This window comes from Triturus cristatus, chromosome 5_2 (genome assembly GCF_964204655.1).
Source record: "Triturus cristatus chromosome 5_2, aTriCri1.1, whole genome shotgun sequence".
Lineage (NCBI taxonomy): Eukaryota > Metazoa > Chordata > Amphibia > Caudata > Salamandridae > Triturus > Triturus cristatus.
The window spans coordinates 954,451,777-954,470,250 of record NC_140588.1 but is presented as its reverse complement, the minus strand read 5'-3'; positions in this window follow the sequence as shown (position 1 = coordinate 954,470,250).

Genomic DNA, 18,474 nt, shown 5'->3' with positions numbered 1-18,474 from the left:
TGAAAAAGGCGCCAGCAACAGCAAGGAAATTTTCAACATTGTTAAAGAGTTACAGCCCTGCTTCCATCGATGACTACATCACTCCCTCTCAAGATCTCTGTGACAACCTTTCTGCTTTCTTACAGAACAAAATCACACAATATCAGCCTCAGCCCGTGCAGGTAACAGCGCTGAGGCCGGGTGGGGGGGGGGGGATGGGGGGGAGGGATTTCGACATATGACAACGAGGGGAAAATAATTATTTATCTTATTTTCCCTCGTCATCCGCTCTTACCTGCATGGGCTGCAGCTGCACACTATACAGATACTTCGAACCCCAACCCTTATCCACGGACATCCTCAACTAATATTTCCTCTCTTCAACCGACACTATTCACTCAAAAGCTCCCACAGATCCATGCCCGCATGATATCTTCAACTACGGCCATGAACTCATCATCCTGCTCAACAAATCCATCACCACCGCAATGTTTCCTAACGCCTTGAAACACACCGAAGTTAGAGGGTTCCTCAATTAACCAACCGCAGATTCCAGCAAACTCAAAAACTAGCAGCCTATCTCCCTGCTCCCATGTCTAGCCAAGGTCCTGGAAAAATACACCAACAGGTAAATCACAACCTACCTGGAGCAGAACCAGTTACTCAACACCTCTCACTGCAGTAACCACAGCACAGAAACCACCCTGAAAACAGCCATCGATGACATCCAGACCCTCCTTGACCAAGGAGAAACAGCGGGGCTAATCCTCCTCGCCCTCTCAGCAGCTTTCGATACTGTTTCCCTCTGCACGCTCATCAGAAGACTCCACCACATCACCATTCAATGTGATGCGCTCAGATGGATCACATCCTTCTTCGTCCGAAGTTCCCAGATGGCCCGCCTACCACCTTTCACTCTCTTCATCATTTACATGACCCCACTGGCCAACATCTTCAGAGCACATGGTCTCAACATAATATCCTATGCAAACCAAACCCAACTCATCCTCTCACTCACCGACGAGCCCACCACCACTGGACCAACTCCCACAATTGCATGACCAGCATCGCCAACTAGATGAAGAGCAACAGTCTAAAGCTGAACACAGATAAGACAGAAGTAATGATCTTCGGTAACAACAGAAACTCATCGGACGACTCCTCGTGGCCTCCAGACCTGGAGCCCACACCCACCGTCCACGCCAGAAACCTCGAAATTGTCATCAACAATAAGATCTCCATGAAATCATAAATCAACGCCATCTCCTCTTCCTGCTTTTTCACTCTTTGCATGCTACGTAAGATCTTCAAGTGGCTACCCCTTCACACGAGATGCGCAATGACACAGGCCCTCATCACCAGCCAGCTGCTCTCTACGTAGGAATCACCACACACCTCCTACAGAGGCTTCAAACCATACAGAACTCTGTAGCCAGACTCACCCTCCCACGATGAATCCACATAACACCCCACCTCAAGCAACTCCACTGGCTCCCCGTTCAGAAGAGATGTGAATTCAAGCTGCTGACCCACACACACAAGGCACTACACAACCAGGGACCCGCTTACATCAACCATTGCTTGAACTCCCACCAACCATTGAGACCTGGAAAAGGCTTTCCATGGATCCCCTGACGTTCACCTCTCTTCAAGAGTTCTGAAGGGCCTTCAAAACCTGGCTGTTCAACTAAGACTTCCGGGACCTGTAAGCGCCTAGATACCCTACAGAGTGATTAGCAGCGATTTATAAATCCTATTTGATTAGATTTGGTCTCCTTCATGTAAAGTTTTGAGTTAGTCAGTCAAGCAGGCACAAAGAAAAAGAAGAGGGGTCCAAAAGTGTGATTACCCTCTTATTTGCCATAGAAAGTTTTGCTTTCAAATACAGTAAAATGTGTGTGAACAGAATTACACCAAATTTGGCACAAAGTGAGAAATTAACTCACGGATTGTGCTTTTATATTTTTGCTGTAAATCTGTTCAGTCATTTTTGAGAAATTAGTGTTTAAAGAGAGATTTCGGTTGAACATGAAGGAATTAACCCTCTGAAAAAATTAGAGATATATAGACAGTCGAGGACCCGTTGATATATTTAACTCCCAAAATTCAAAACATACTTAAAATCCATTGACCCGAGGGGCCTTTTCTACTGTAGGTCATTTTGGATCCTAAAGGATCTGATGGGCCGCCGCAAAATTAAAAGAAAAGGTTGCAGTGGCCATGACGACTTGGGGACTGAAAGAAACTGAAATGTTGCATAAGGGGGCAGAGTGAGAGCACATTCTGACCCCTAAGGCCATGTTCAGAGGAGAGCCCCTAGTTTTTATAATTAAAAAAATATATCTATGTTGAATTTTATTGCAGGATCAATAGATCCAGTGCTTGGATTCGTGGATCCTAACAAGAACCTCACGTGTAGATTAGATAATGCCGTCTTGGGTTCACTGATCACAAAAATAGAAGGTTGTTATCATAGAAGCACCATGCCAGTCAGAGCCTGCATGTCTCGCAGGTGGGGGGGCAGGCGCAGGGGGTTTAATAAAAAAAGAATGTAAACTTATCTTGAGGCTGGGTCCCGTATCTTCTCAGCTCCTGCTTTCCTACTCTCCTGCCTCCGACAGGAACAAGAAGCAGGCAGCCAGGCTCCCTCCCCTAAGCCAAACACAATGCTGCAAGCAGCATTGAGATTGGTCGTGACAGCGCCAAGCCAGGGGCTTATGGGGTGGGCATGTTCTCCATGCAGGCTGCAATGCAGACTGTATGGAGACGGGCAGAGTGCGCATGACTGGTTTGGGTGGCCCAAGAGGGCCGACCAAACAGTCTTTCTGCACTCAGGAGTGGGCATACCACTCCTCCCCTGCTCCGAGAGCAGAGCAGCCCTGCCCACGCGCCCAAAACGCAAATATAAAATCATAATAATTTACAACAAATCCATCACCACCACAATGTTTCCTAACGCCTTGAAACACGCCGAAGTCAGAGGGTTCCACAATTAACCAACCGCAGATCCCAGCAAACTCAAACAACTAGCAGCCTATCTCCCTGCTCCCATGTTTAGCCAAGGTCCTGGAAAAATACACCAACAGGTAATTCACAACCTACCTGGAGCAGAACCAGTTACTCAACACCTCTCACTGCAGTAACCACAGCAGAGAAACCACCCTGAAAACAGCCACCGATGACATCCAGACCCTCCTTGACCAAGGAGAAACAGCGGGGCTAATCCTCCTCGCCCTCTCAGCAGCTTTTGATACTGTTTCCCTCTGCACGCTCATCAGAAGACTCCACCACATCACCATTCAATGTGATGCGCTCAGATGGATCACATCCTTCTTCATCCGAAGTTCCCAGATGGCCCGTCTACTACCTTTCACTCTCTTCATCATTTACATGACCCCACTGGCCAACATCTTCAGAGCACATGGTCTCAACATAATATCCTATGCAAACCAAACCCAACTCATCCTCCTCCTCACCGACAAGCCCACCACCACTGGGTCAACTCCCACAATTGCATGACCAGCGTCGCCGACTAGATGAAGAGCAACAGTCTAAAGCTGAACACAGACAAGACAGAAGTAATGATCTTCGGTAACAACAGAAACTCATCGGACGACTCCTGGTGGCCTCCAGACCTGGAACCCACACCCACGGTCCACGCCAGAAACCTCGAAATTGTCATCAACAATAAGAGCTCCATGAAATCATAAATCAACGCCATCTCCTCTTCCTGCTTTTTCACTCTTTGCATACTACGTAAGATCTTCAAGTGGCTACCCCTTCACACGAGATGCGCAATGACACATGCCCTCATCACCAGCCAGCTGCTCTCTATGTAGGAATCACCACACACCTCCTACAGAGGCTTCAAACCATACAGAACTCTGTAGCCAGACTCACCCTCCCACGATGAATCCACATAACACCCCACCTCAAGCAACTCCACTGGCTCCCCGTTCAGAAGAGATGTGAATTCAAGCTGCTAACCCACACACACAAGGCGCTACACAACCAGGGACCCGCTTACATCAACTATTGCTTGAACTTCCACCAACCATTGAGAACTCTAGTCTCTGCCTCCCGATTACTTGCTCACATGCCCCGCATCCACTGCAGCAGAAGTAGTAGATTTTCCTTCTTCATCACAGCAAAGACCTGGAACAGGCTTTCCTTGGAGCCCCTGACCTTCACCTCTCTTCAGGAGTTCTGAAGGGCCCTCAAGACCTGGCTGTTCAACTAAGACTTCCGGGACCTGTAAGTGCCTAGATACCCTACCGAGTGATTAGCAGCGCTTTATAAATCCTATTTGATTAGATTTGGTCTCCTTCATGTAAAGTTTTGAGTCAGTCAGTCAAGCAGGGACAAAGAAAAAGAAGAGGGGTCCAAAAGTGTGATTACCCTCTTATTTGCCATAGAAAGTTTTGCTTTCAAATACAGTAAAATGTGTGTGAACAGAATTACACCAAATTTGGCACAAAGTGAGAAATTAACTCATGGATTGTGCTTTTATATTTATGCTGTAAATCTGTTCAGTCATTTTTGAGAAATTAGTGTTTAAAAAGAGATTCGGGTTGAACATGAAGGAATTAACCCTCTGAAAAAATTAGAGATATATAGACAGTTGAGGACCCGTTGATATACTTAACTCCCAAAATTCAAAACATACTTAAAATCCATTGACCCAAGAGTCCTTTTCTACTGTAGGTCATTTTGGATCCTAAAGGATCTGATGGGCCGCCGCAAAATTAAAAGAAAAGGTTGCAGTGGCCATGACGACTTGGGGACTGAAAGAAATTGAAATGTTGCATAAGGGGGCAGAGTGAGAGCACATTCTGACCCCTAAGGCCATGTTCAGAGGAGAGCCCCTAGTTTTTATAATTAAAAAAATATATCTATGTTGAATTTTATTGTAGGATCAATAGATCCAGTGCTGGGATTCGTGGATCCTAACAAGAACCTCACGTGTAGATTAGATAATGCCGTCTTGGGTTCACTGATCACAAAAATAGAAGGGTGTGATCATAGAAGCACCATGCCAGTCAGAGCCTGCATGTCTCGCAGGTGGGGGGGCAGGCGCAGGGGGTTTAATAAAAAAAAATGTAAACTTTTCTTGAGGCTGGGTCCCGTATCTTCTCAGCTCCTGCTTTCCTACTCTCCTGCCTCCGACAGGAACAAGAAGCAGGCAGCCAGGCTCCCTCCCCTAAGCCAAAAACAATGCTGCAAGCAGCATTGAGATTGGTCGTGACAGCGCCAAGCCAGGGGCTTATGGGGTGGGCATGTTCTCCATGCAGGCTGCGATGCAGACTGTATGGAGACGGGCAGAGTGCGCATGACTGGTTTGGGTGGCCCAAGAGGGCCGACCAAACAGTCTTTCTTCACTCAGGAGTGGGCATACCACTCCTCCCCTGCTCCGAGAGCAGAGCAGCCCTGCCCACGCGCCCAAAATGCAAACATAAAATCGTAATAATTTACAACAAATCCATCACCACCACAATGTTTCCTAACGCCTTGAAACACGCCGAAGTCAGAGGGTTCCACAATTAACCAACCGCAGATCCCAGCAAACTCAAACAACTAGCAGCCTATCTCCCTGCTCCCATGTCTAGCCAAGGTCCTGGAAAAATACACCAACAGGTAATTCACAACCTACCTGGAGCAGAACCAGTTACTCAACACCTCTCACTGCAGTAACCACAGCACAGAAACCACCCTGAAAACAGCCACCGATGACATCCAGACCCTCCTTGACCAAGGAGAAACAGCGGGGCTAATCCTCCTCGCCCTCTCAGCAGCTTTCGATACTGTTTCCCTCTGCACGCTCATCAGCAGACTCCACCACATCACCATTCAATGTGATGCGCTCAGATGGATCACATCCTTCTTCATCCGGAGTTCCCAGATGGCCCGTCTACCACCTTTCACTCTCTTCATCATTTACATGACCCCACTGGCCAACATCTTCAGAGCACATGGTCTCAACATAATATCCTATGCAAACCAAACCCAACTCATCCTCCTCCTCACCGACAAGCCCACCACCACTGGGTCAACTCCCACAATTGCATGACCAGCGTCGCCGACTAGATGAAGAGCAACAGTCTAAAGCTGAACACAGACAAGACAGAACTAATGATCTTCGGTAACAACAGAAACTCATCGGACGACTCCTGGTGGCCTCCAGACCTGGAACCCACACCCACGGTCCACGCCAGAAACCTCGAAATTGTCATCATAAATAAGAGCTCCATGAAATCATAAATCAACGCCATCTCCTCTTCCTGCTTTTTCACTCTTTGCATGCTACGTAAGATCTGTCAAGTGGCTACCCCTTCACACGAGATGCGCAATGACACATGCCCTCATCACCAGCCAGCTGCTCTCTATGTAGGAATCACCACACACCTCCTACAGAGGCTTCAACCCATACAGAACTCTGTAGCCAGACTCACCCTCCCACGATGAATCCACATAACACCCCACCTCAAGCAACTCCACTGGCTCCCCGTTCAGAAGAGATGTGAATTCAAGCTGCTGACCCCCACACACAAGGCGCTACACAACCAGGGACCCGCTTACATCAACCATTGCTTGAACTTCGACCAACCATTGAGAACTCTAGTCTCTGCCTCCCGATTACTTGCTCACATGCCCCGCATCCACTGTAGCAGAAGTAGTAGATTTTCCTTCATCACAGCAAAGACCTGGAACAGGCTTTCCTTGGAGCCCCTGACCTTCACCTCTCTTCAGGAGTTCTGAAGGGCCCTCAAGACCTGGCTGTTCAACTAAGACTTCCGGGACCTGTAAGTGCCTAGATACCCTACCGAGTGATTAGCAGCGCTTTATAAATCCTATTTGATTAGATGTGGTCTCCTTCATGTAAAGTTTTGAGTCAGTCAGTCAAGCAGGGACAAAGAAAAAGAAGAGGGGTCCAAAAGTGTGATTACCCTCTTATTTGCCATAGAAATTTTTGCTTTCAAATACAGTAAAATGTGTGTGAACAGAATTACACCAAATTTGGCACAAAGTGAGAAATTAACTCATGGATTGTGCTTTTATATTTATGCTGTAAATCTGTTCAGTCATTTTTGAGAAATTAGTGTTTAAAAAGAGATTCGGGTTGAACATGAAGGAATTAACCCTCTTAAAAAATTAGAGATATATAGACAGTTGAGGACCCGTTGATATACTTAACTCCCAAAATTCAAAACATACTTAAAATCCATTGACCCGAGAGTCCTTTTCTACTGTAGGTCATTTTGGATCCTAAAGGATCTGATGGGCCACCGCAAAATTAAAAGAAAAGGTTGCAGTGGCCATGACGACTTGGGGACTGAAAGAAATTGAAATGTTGCATAAGGGGGCAGAGTGAGAGCACATTCTGACCCCTAAGGCCATGTTCAGAGGAGAGCCCCTAGTTTTTATAATTAAAAAAATATATCTATGTTGAATTTTATTGCAGGATCAATAGATCCAGTGCTTGGATTCGTGGATCCTAACAAGAACCTCACGTGTAGATTAGATAATGCCGTCTTGGGTTCACTGATCACAAAAATAGAAGGGTGTGATCATAGAAGCACCATGCCAGTCAGAGCCTGCATGGCTCGCAGGTGGGGGGGGCAGGCGCAGGGGGTTTAATTAAAAACAAAATTTAAACTTACCTTAAGGCTGGGTCCCGTATCTTCTCAGCTCCTGCTTTCCTGCTCTCCTGCCTCCGACAGGAACAAGAAGCAGGCAGCCAGGCTCCCTCCCCTAAGCCAAACACAATGCTGCAAGCAGCGTTGAGATTGGTCGTGACAGCGCCAAGCCAGGGGCTTATGGGGTGGGCATGTTCTCCATGCAGGCTGCGATGCAGACTGCATGGAGACGGGCAGAGTGCGCATGACTGGTTTGGGTGGCCCAAGAGGGCCGACCAAACAGTCTTTCTGCACTCAAGAGTGGGCATACCACTCCTCCCCTGCTCGGAGAGCAGAGCAGCCCCACCCACGTGCCCAAAACACAAACATAAAATCGTAATAATTTAAGTTTATTACCACTTTATGTTTCTGCTTTTTGCACTGCGAGAAAGCAGTGGGGCGACGCTCCTCCGCCATAGCGGAGAAGCCGCCCCTGCACCATGCAGTCAACTGCGATTGTGAGGGCCATGTGCAGCCAGTCCCCTTCAGTCTATGAAGGTTGCCCCAGTGTTGATATGCTGAGTAGGCGTCAGCGTGTCGATAGTGCCTTACAGCATGCTTCTGGGCCTTGCTCAGCTGAAAGCTTTAACTTGTGGTGGCGTACCGGCCAGGCAGTATAAGCCCATCAGTAGCCTGCACTCAGTGATGGTGTACTGGCTGTACAGAGATTTGGATTACTGCCCATTCCTGCATCTTACAAGGAACTTGAGAAGCCCAGGGCACAGTAGATATTATAAATCTGATAGAGACTACTATCTGCAGATTCCTTAACGTAGAATTATCCCCAGACGTGAGACTGGATCCGGAAAACTGTTTGTTACAGCATCTCTGCGCGCAGGGGGGCGGCACCACGTGACTCCGCCCTGACGTTGTCCACGGACGTGACGTCAGCAAGGTCACATAAGTCCCACCCTGGCGCGCTGACGTCAGTTTCCTTCTTTTTCGCGTGCAACGAGGATCCGGAGTGAGTTCCCTTGACCTGTTTTCAGGCCTCTTTTGAAGGCTTTGCATTGGGAACAGTGTGCAATGCCTTCGGGTTTCAAGACGTGTGCTTCTTGTACGCATCAGATGTCGGCGACGGACCCTCACCCTATTTGTATGTGGTGTTTGGGCGAGCACCATGATTCTACGGACTGGACGCTTGTCAGCATCTCAAGCCGAAGGCCCGGCGGGAGCGCCGGATGCAATTGCGTTCTGCCCGCTTGTCCTGATCGGTCTCATCACAGCGTCCGTCCCCTGTCTTGGAAGGGTCTAGAAACTGCAGATTCCGGCTGTGGCATCGTCCTTCACCGAGGCCCCATGGGCGTCGCTCGCCCGCCGGTAAGTCCTGCAGCTTGCCACCGAGGCCCTGTCCTCATTCTGCAGAGGGCGCGCGTTCCTCTTGGGACGTGCGCCCCCTCCTGTCACCACCCTATCTGCTGTTTCCTGGCATTGGGGCAACAAGGGCCCAAATGAAGGCCTACGCTATGGCTCTGCAGGCTTCTTTGTGGCCCCTCCTCTCCCAGACAGGTCCGCGGATCCCTTGCCATGCGCGGGGCCTTCTGCGGACTCGCCGGTGGCTTCACGCCCGGCACCGACGAGTTCGGCTTCTGGTTTTGGAGGTGTGGTGTCGTCGAGCTGCGGCCCTACGGGGTTCCCCTCTTCAACCCACAGCATCCCTGCCTCACCGCAAAACCCCGCGGGGTTCCCTGTGGTGTCACAGGAGGTCGCCGGGACTCACGGCTCGTCCCCGAGTTCCCCTCGGTCCTCTGGGCAGGCGGCTGTCTTACCGGAGGCCGGGCCGACACCTTTACGGCGCCGACTGCTTTTCTCCCAGGCACTGGCACCGCCGCGGTAGGAGGCCGGGACACAGGGCGCCTCCCTGAGTCCCTCTCGGTCCTCTGCGCAGACAGCTGCCTCGTCGAAGGACGAGCCGGCGTCTTTTCGGCTCCGACCCAGCCCCTTACTCCTAAGAGGCACGTGGTGGTGGAGGTTGACTCGGCACCCCTGGTGGACGCTTCGGCTCCGATCGAGTACACACGGACACCATCCCGATGTTGGATCGTCGACTCTTCTCCAGATGTCCCTTCCTCTCCGGAGGATTGTCATCTCCTTGTCTCCTCTTCACCGGAGACTGGACGCCGCATTGTTGCCTTTTCCCCGGTGGCTTCCAGAGCGGGTTCTACGCCATCTCCGTGTCCACAGCCCCCGGACCCGCTCTTCCACACCTTGCAGGTGATTGCCCCGCAGGCTTCTCCGCCTTCTCCGGAGACCCCTCAGGTCCCACACTCGTCCATGGGTCTTCCATCCTACAGGGGCTGGCCGTTTCTTCCTCCAGCAGGGCACGGGGATGGGCAGCTTTGTTTGCAGCCTTCGCCAACGGAAGAGTAGCTCTCTCCCCCACGACGCCGTCTGGAGGCGAGTGTAGCCTTTGTCGGGGCCATCTCCATGGCCACCGGCATTTTGCGAATGGGCAACACGGTCACTCCACTCCCAACGGACCACTTGTTGGAGGTTCTCCACCAGGGCTCCGGTGGAGAGGAGCCGCTTCTTCTATTTGAAGCTTCGCTCCACAACTCTCTCCTGGGGGCGTCCTGCTACGGGGGATCCGGTTCCTCCACCGCCACCGTCCTGCCCCGTACGATCCAGTCTGCCTTTTTTCCCACCCATCTGCCCAGGGCCCTGTCCTGCAGACTGCTTTTCCTTCCTTGCATTCAGTGTTGCTCCCTCCGTCACAGGAGGCCCGGTGGTTGGACTCCTGGGGGCGTAACATTTTTGCTTCCACTAGTGCTGCACTTGTGTGTTGGCCAGGGCTACTTCCAACCTATGGGATTCCGCGGATTCCCTTCTGTCTCGCACCTCCCACGAAGGTGCCCGCGCTGATCTGTGGCACCATGTGCTGGATGGTCGGGAGTGAGCTGCATTTATTCTCCGTCTGGCCTTGGATGTCTCTGATTCTCTTGCCCGTGCTTTGGCGAGTTCTGTGGCCCTCCGCCGCCATGCTTGGTTGCGGGATAGCGTCTTTCCGGAGAATAGTCGGGAGCGTCTTGATGACCTGCCTTTTGATGGGATTCTTTTATTTAACACCCACGCGGACTCCGCTATTCAACAGCTCCTTGCGGGGCTCCGTCCTCCTCCCCCTCCGTAAGCTTCGGCTTGTCGGTCCTCAGGTGTCTTATGGGAGGCGCTTATCCCACCTTTCTCTTTGGGCCTAGTGTTTCATATGGCCCGTCTGTGTGCTGTGTGTGGCTTGGGATGCCTTCAGGGTCCTTACGTTGGCCCCTCTGTACTTTTGGCTGCTGGTACAGCCCTTCAACTTTTGTGGTGTATGATTTTTGGCTGTTAGTGAACCCGTATAGGTTCTCAGGCCGGACCATCTGTGTATTTTTTGGCTGATTGGTAATCCTCCTGTGGTGATACCCACAGGTCTTTTATGTACTTGACCTCTGCTGCGGGTTTCCCTAAGAGGTGTTCCCCTGTTTTGTTTTGGGACGTGTCATGCCCTGGGTGGGGTACTTGTAGGCTATTGTATAGCTCCTAAGTTGGGCGGGTGTGGATATCTTCTCGGGTTCCCCGCGTTTCCTGGCGTCACTGTATACCGCTTGGTGCGGTCTCTTTTTTTCTTCCACCTTAGCGCAGCTTGCACTGCTCCAGGTTCTGTCCTGCTCAGTATCCGATGGTGTTTCTATCCTTCTTCTACAGAGCTTGCCTGTTGTACATTTTGCCCTTTGTTCCTGTGGGATATCTGCTTCTGTGCGTTTTGCCATCCCTCTTCAGCCTCTGGATCGCCAGACTGACTTTTGTCATGCCGTCTACGGCGTCGTGTCTTGGTGTTTCCACCTTATTATCCGACGTTTCGGCCTGGTCCTCTGCCTTGTGTTCCAGGTGGGCTAGGATATTCCTGGTGTTCTCCTGTGTTCTGGTTGACGACTTTAGGTCTGTACTACATATTTCTCGCTTCCTGGGGTCGCTTCGTCCCCCCCCCCCGGCTGCTTCTTGGGGGGTTGTTCCCCTCTTATCTTCTGGCCGGTCCCACTTCTCTTCATGGGCCGGGTTGTGCCACAGGGACGGTCCTTCTCTGGGGCTTGTTCTGGGGTTCCCTTGCCTCTGTCTTTGTCTTGCGCTCGGCTTGTTCTGGGCACAGTACTTCATAGTATTGCCAGCTGCCTGCTGCGCATGCCTGGTAGTTATGGTCCACCTCGTTGGGCCTCGGCGTGTACCTGTGTGCTCCTGTCCCTTGCTTTGCTGGAGCTTTGCACCCTTTGCCCCTCGGGTAGGCTTGTGGTACCCTGGCCCTCCCTTCTCCTTGTTCTTGCTTACTTCTGCTTGGTAGGGTCTGGGCCGTCTTTCCTGTCCCCATGACACATCCCCTGTTGGGGCCCTGTGTTCTTCCAAGCTGGTGAGGTTCTCTCGCAGACCCTCCTCCCCTATGGGTATGGCTAGGGTATCTATTCTACGTTAAGGAATCTGCGGCTAGTAGTCTCTATCAGATGTACAAGTTACATTGGTAACGATGTATCTGGTAGAGACGATTCTAGCCGCAGATTCCCTCACTGCCTGCCCTTCCTCCCCGTTCTGCGAGGACCTTTGAGCTTGGTCTTCTGCACTTGCCTCCCTCTGGGTGGCTTTGTCTTCTGCGGGTGCCCTCTTTCACTTCCTCCCTGGCAGGATGCGTTGTTCTGTTTATTTGTTCCACTCCTTCTTTCTGGTAATTGGAGGGTAGGCTCATGTGTACTTCTGCATCCCTACACCCTGGTTATTCCAGTGTGGGGCCTACTCATAATCTTCTCCCTTTTTTCATTGCTTGGGGTTTCTGACTCCTCTGCAGCCTTCTGGGTTGGGGTCTCTTGGCTGTGCCTCGGCCCTTAGCTCTTTACATGGGATACGACACTCCTTGATGGTGTTGTCTTTGGGTGATTTGTTGTTACTCATCTGTTCCGGACATGTTGCCTTTCACTGTTCTAGATTGTGGTTACAGACTTTCTGTCGTCTACCTCGACATTTTTCACATGTTTTTCTGCCTCCTGGGAGGATATCGCCTTCGCTTTGCAGGGTTGCTTCTCAGAGCGGTGCTCTGCTCTTTCCCTTCCATGACTTTCGGTAACACAGTGCTTGGCACTGCCCCTAATGGTGCTGTTCCTCACCATTCGCTTCTTCCCTTTCTATGTCACTGATTTTTTCGCACACTGTTCCCATACTCTCACAGTTTTGTTTGTGATGGTTCCGCGTTGTGGCGCGGAAAAGTTCTCCAAAGAAAACTGACGTCAGCGCGCCGGGGTGAGACTTATGGGACCTCGCTGACATCATGTCCGCGGACAACGTCAGGGCGGAGTCACGTGGTGCCACACCCTGGCGCGCGGAGATGCTGCGGCAAAAAGTTTTCCGGATCCAGTCTCACGCCTGGGGATAATTCTATGTTAAGGAATCTGCGGCTATAATCGTCTCTACCAGATACATCATTACCGAAGGTAAGTAACTTGTACTTCTGTTCTTATCTGGTCACTCCAGTGAGGTGTCGCCTCCATATTATCTATACTTAATATGGTAGAAGACTTGGGGTCCTTCTTCACCATTAGCTGCTCTTCACACTATTACATGCAATATGTTTAGTTTTTTTAGGAATTGCAACAAGGAGTATTGTTTGGTCATTGCTGCCTAGCTAGATAGTCATTTCGAGTTTTCCTTCCTTTTTTTCAAAAATGTGAAAAATTGTTTTGCAGCTTCCTGATTGGTGCGGTTTGCATTGTTAAATTTAGGTGGGGGGCGGGGAGTTCCAATCCCGGTTATCCCTCTTATCTACTTTTTGATAAATATAAATTTAAAAAAAGACAAATAAGACAGTGGCCCTATCGTGAGTATTATTTTCATTAGTTTATTTGTACTGTATTATTTGTTGCTGCTACTATATGACGACAGTGTCAATGGAGGACAAACAAGTGTCTGCATTTCAACCAGGCGCCGACGGGGGGTTTAGTAAGTCCAAATAAGAATAACGTTTCAGACCAGCTGTGTTGTCGGATTCTCTATGTTTGTTTCTTGACAAGTTAGTAGCCCCTTTAACAAATCAAGGGTCTCTAACTCCCCACTCTTTTCTTTAAAGACATTTAGGTACAGATAATTCTAGTACTCTCGATTTTCAACATGTTGGTAAATCATCATTGAAGGTACCACGGTCATTCTAGAGAAATCTCTGATTTAATGGCCACATCCCTGGCATAGCTGGTCCTGACATAATTGTGTTAACTCCTGCAATATAGGCGATATCAATGGTTTGCTTATGCTCATCTCTGGTATAATGTTTGTGATGGCAACATGGCATACGTCTTGCCATATTCTGAGTGTTTATGGCACAGTGGTGCCCTCACAGTTGGCAATTCTTGGCATATTCATTTTTCTTTGGTATCTACCTGTGACAATACTGGCGTATTTTTGGCAGATTGTAGGCATCAATGAAACAATGAATTTATCCCAAATGTAATGCCAGCTTTGGGATTTTGGTGGCAATTCTTGGTATGTTTTGAGTACCCATAACATGATGTATCCCAAATGTAATGCCAGCACTGGGATTATGGTGGCAATTCTTGGTATGTTTTGAGTACCCATAACATGCCAGAACTGGGATTATGGTGGCAATTCTTGGTATGTTTTGAGTACCCATAACATGATTATAACTACACGCTGTTCATGGGTGTCATGGTTTAATGGTGGCAATGCATGGCTTATTGTAGGCACACTGTGGGTGATGATGCCAATTCCTGGTATAACGCTAGCCATGACATAATGTTTATTTTAACATAGTACGCACATATGGCATAATGCGGGCCCCTGCTTAATGGATGCAATTCTTGACAGATTTTGGGCATCCATGGTTTGAGTTTGTTTATACCTAACATAATGAGGGTGCAGAGTTGTGGCAAAAGAGCGGGAGCTTAGCATGTGACTGTGGTATATGGACATTTGAGGCAGTTTCTCCTTTGCGCCAACCATAATAATTTCTTCTTGAAAATCACGTACTTTTCTTCGAATTAGTTTGCATTGATCTATCTAAAATGAGGAAAATTTGTATTTTTCCTGGAACGAAAAAAACTCGCGTTTGGGGTCAAAATGATGACATGTTTAAAATATTTTCATGAATGCTTGACCATTGTACAGAGAAAACCTTGCAACCATGCAATGACGTGCTGTACAAGAATGGTGATTCAAAGATGTTTAAAGGGGGTCAAAAAGCAGCCCTAGGTGGCCATATTATATGCAGGAGTACATTTGTAGGTTGCAGTGTGAGAGGGTGTGGCAAATATGTGATTTGAAAGCAGTGGGGAGGACATGACTCTTTGGGAGGAATGTTGAACAAGTAGCTACCTTTTAAATTATTATAGTTGAGAAGCATCATTTATTTAGAGGAAGTGAAGTGTCTTTTTAGGGGAGTTGGTCAAAGTTGGCTTAAACCTGTGATTGCTTCAAGAAATAATTCTTCAGCTGTATTGACGGGGATGAAAATATTTTGAGCTGCTAATAGATGAAGTTGACTTTGTAAAACGTATTGCTGATGTTTCCTTGGTGCCAGGGACCGCTGTGTGAGGTCTGAGGCTGTACAATTTTACAGTTTCCGACTGTAACCTGCATGCCATTCAAATCTGTAAGGTCCGCATGGTTTGCAGGTGGTGGAGCGGGTGCGGGCATGCACGGGGGTCGTATGGAGGAGTGTGGGGAAACCGTAAAACAAAAGAAACACTTACAGTGCTGTGCCGGTCACGTGTCTCTGCTCCTGCTCTCCTCGTCACTCCGAGGTACAGGATGGGCTCGCCTGACCAATCACAATGCTGCAATGTAGCGTTTTGGTTGGTAAGCAATTGGTTTTGAGTGTTCTGGTTCGACACTCAAACAGGGAATACGGCCTGGGCTTGTTCTCCACGCAGGCTGTAATGCAGCCTGCATTGAGAACAGGGAAAGTGCGCATTACTGGTTTGGGTGGCCCGAGAGGGCTGACCAAACAGGCATTGCACACTTAGGAGTTGGCAAACTGCTCCTCTCCTTCCCTGCTCCGAGAGCAGAGCAGCCCCAGAGACCCTCCCGCAAAGCAGCAGGAAACATAAAATGATAATAACTCAAAGTTATTATCATTTTATGTTTCCTTTACTTTGCAGTGTACTGCTTATAAGCAGTGGGGCGACACTTCTGTACCATAGAAGAGGAGCCGCCCCTGGTGGTTGCATCTTCTTAAAGAGTGTGTAAGGTCTGTCTGCTTCTTCTGTCTATACCATGACTATGTAGGTTGTGAGTAACTATTGTTATTTTAATCCTCTCCCTTTCTGCGGAATTCTGACTGGCCCAGGATGCCAGCACCCTTGTTTTCCCCCACACTGAAACACCGGGCCCCTATTTACTGGCTGGAATTTACAGTCAATAACATTGTTTGAGGCTTCGGCTGCAAGAGCACCTAATCTCAAACACCAGCCTCTAGACCTTTTTCTCTGGGAAGAAGGGAGAATTCTCCTACTTTCCTCCGTCACTCCTTCCACCCCCTACCCCACAACATCCACTGTACACTTCTGCCACCTGCTCAGAGCTGGTGGTAAATACATGTGTTCAACTCCTGGGAACTGGGATCACCATGTGAGGCAGCCCACGGTAATTCTAGCTACTCAGTTATTTCCCATTCCGATGGGTTTAGCTTGCAATCACTCAGCACTGGTGGGGTGTTACCAATACATTCTTAATAGTAATTACATATGCAGAGTTTGTAGCTCACCAAGGCCGTGCAATAAGTAATCAGTGTCATATATGTACTTGATAGGCAAGGTTTAAAAATAAAATGAAGTACGTACCGTTTTGCCCTTTTCTACATTGTCCTCTTTTAAGGACTTATTTTTTGCTGGTGTTATTACTCCTTTCCCAGAACAAAGACATTCAGTACACACGTGTGTGTGTGTGTGCCAATCAGTCAATCAATCATTCAGGGTTTCTAAAGCACGGCTGCTCACCCGTGAGCGTCTCAAGGCGCTGTGAGGGGCATGGGGGCAGCGGATCAGACTAAGTACTGGGTTCATCCGAAGAACCAGGTCTTGAGGTCTTTCCTGAATTGCGTCAGCAAGGGTGATTTCCTGAGGTGGATGGGCAGAGTGTTCCATGTCTTGGAGGCAAGCTATGAGAAGGACATTCATCATGGTTCTGGTTTTCCGGATTCGTGGGACGGTAGCCAGGGAATTCTGAGCGGAGGTGTCTGTTGGGTATGTGGAATGTGAGGCAGTGATTCAGGTATGTGTGGGGGTGTCTCACTGCCATATTACACGAACAGATTAATCACCTCTGGCATTAGGAGTAGTGCAGACATCATTGAGTACACAGCTCAAGATTTTCGTCCAGATGCATCAAGAAAGCCATGACAGAAAGTCAGGAAATTGATATAAAGAGGGTACTTGAACAACACTGACACTCAGGCAGAGATCGTTACTCCGGTTGGAGGCTTATTAGAGTCACACACTTTTTGGTTTACTTTTGAGCCAGCATAATACTTGTAAGTAAATGCCTCTTTTTGCATTGTCACCCCCAAATTGTTTGACTAATGCTGCTGGTTTTTTAACTCAGAGTGCACTGAGGCGTGCTTACCAGACGTCAGTGCCAGTGCCCTGACCCTAAAGTGTATGTCAAATTGGTAATACCCAATTGGAAATGATTCACTTACCTATACGTTCCAAGTAAATGGTACCCTCGTACCCAGGGAATGCAAGTTAGAGGGGTACCCCAGGACCTACAGCACTGGTTTTGTTACCCTGAGGGTTCCCCAAGTTAAATGAGTCCCCCAGTCTGCCACTGCAGACTGGGAGAGCAGTCCTACACTACAAGCTCGACTTTCCATTAATCGCAATGGCAAAGCCACCACTTACCTTGAACATATGTGTAAGTCACTCCTCTAGCAGGCCTACAGAGCAGGGTGTAATATAGGACACAGACAGTGTTACATGCTGACCCCTCAGCAGTGCTAACCTTTGAACATTGCAATCAAAGTGGACACTACAAGGTATCAATCAACTCGTTACTTTAAGTCCCACTTGCATCTCAAGTCAAAATTAATGTAACTTGTTGCAGTGTGCAGCTTTAGCAAAGTTAACATGTTGTTGCCTTCAAAACTCCTGTGCCTTCCAGAGCACACATGGAGCAGGTTACACGAGATAGATTTCTGCCCTCCTGGAGAGATGTGCTAACTCCTTGTCACCTCTCTCCTGCAGGAATCCACATGAGTGTTAGCCCTGAAAGGCAGGCTTTGAAGGTGAAGCTGTCTTTGAAGGGCAGATGTGTAACACCTGTGGGGGCTGCTGCCTCATTGTTGAGGTAGACAGGCTGGCATGGAGAGCAGAGAGGGGAAACCAGTTGCCAAATCTGTTTCCCCAGGGACATGTAGCTCTGAGGTAGCCACACCCCAGGCTTGGGCTAGTGTTGTCTGTACACCAAGAGAAGGGTCTCACCATCGTGGGAGTGGGCAGAATTATGCATCCTGGAATAGCAAGATGCTGCACTCCACAGAAAGTGGCTGGGAACCTGGTAGTCCATTGGTTCCCAACCACATCCTGCCCTGAGGGCATTGGAGGGGCCCCCCAAGCACCCAGACCCCAGATTTCGACAACTTGGAAAAAGACCAAAGAAGAACTGCCCTGCTGCACTGAGGGACCAGCAAAGAGAGTCTGCACTGATGAAGACTACACTTACTAAACCTGATGGCTAGCGAAGAGAGAGACTGTGCTTGCCATGTCCTGCTCAGGAAGAAGCTGTCTCCAGAGCCAAGTCAAGCCAACAGAACTCCAGGGGCTAGCTAGCTGGCCTCCTGTTTGCATCACAGGGTCCCAAC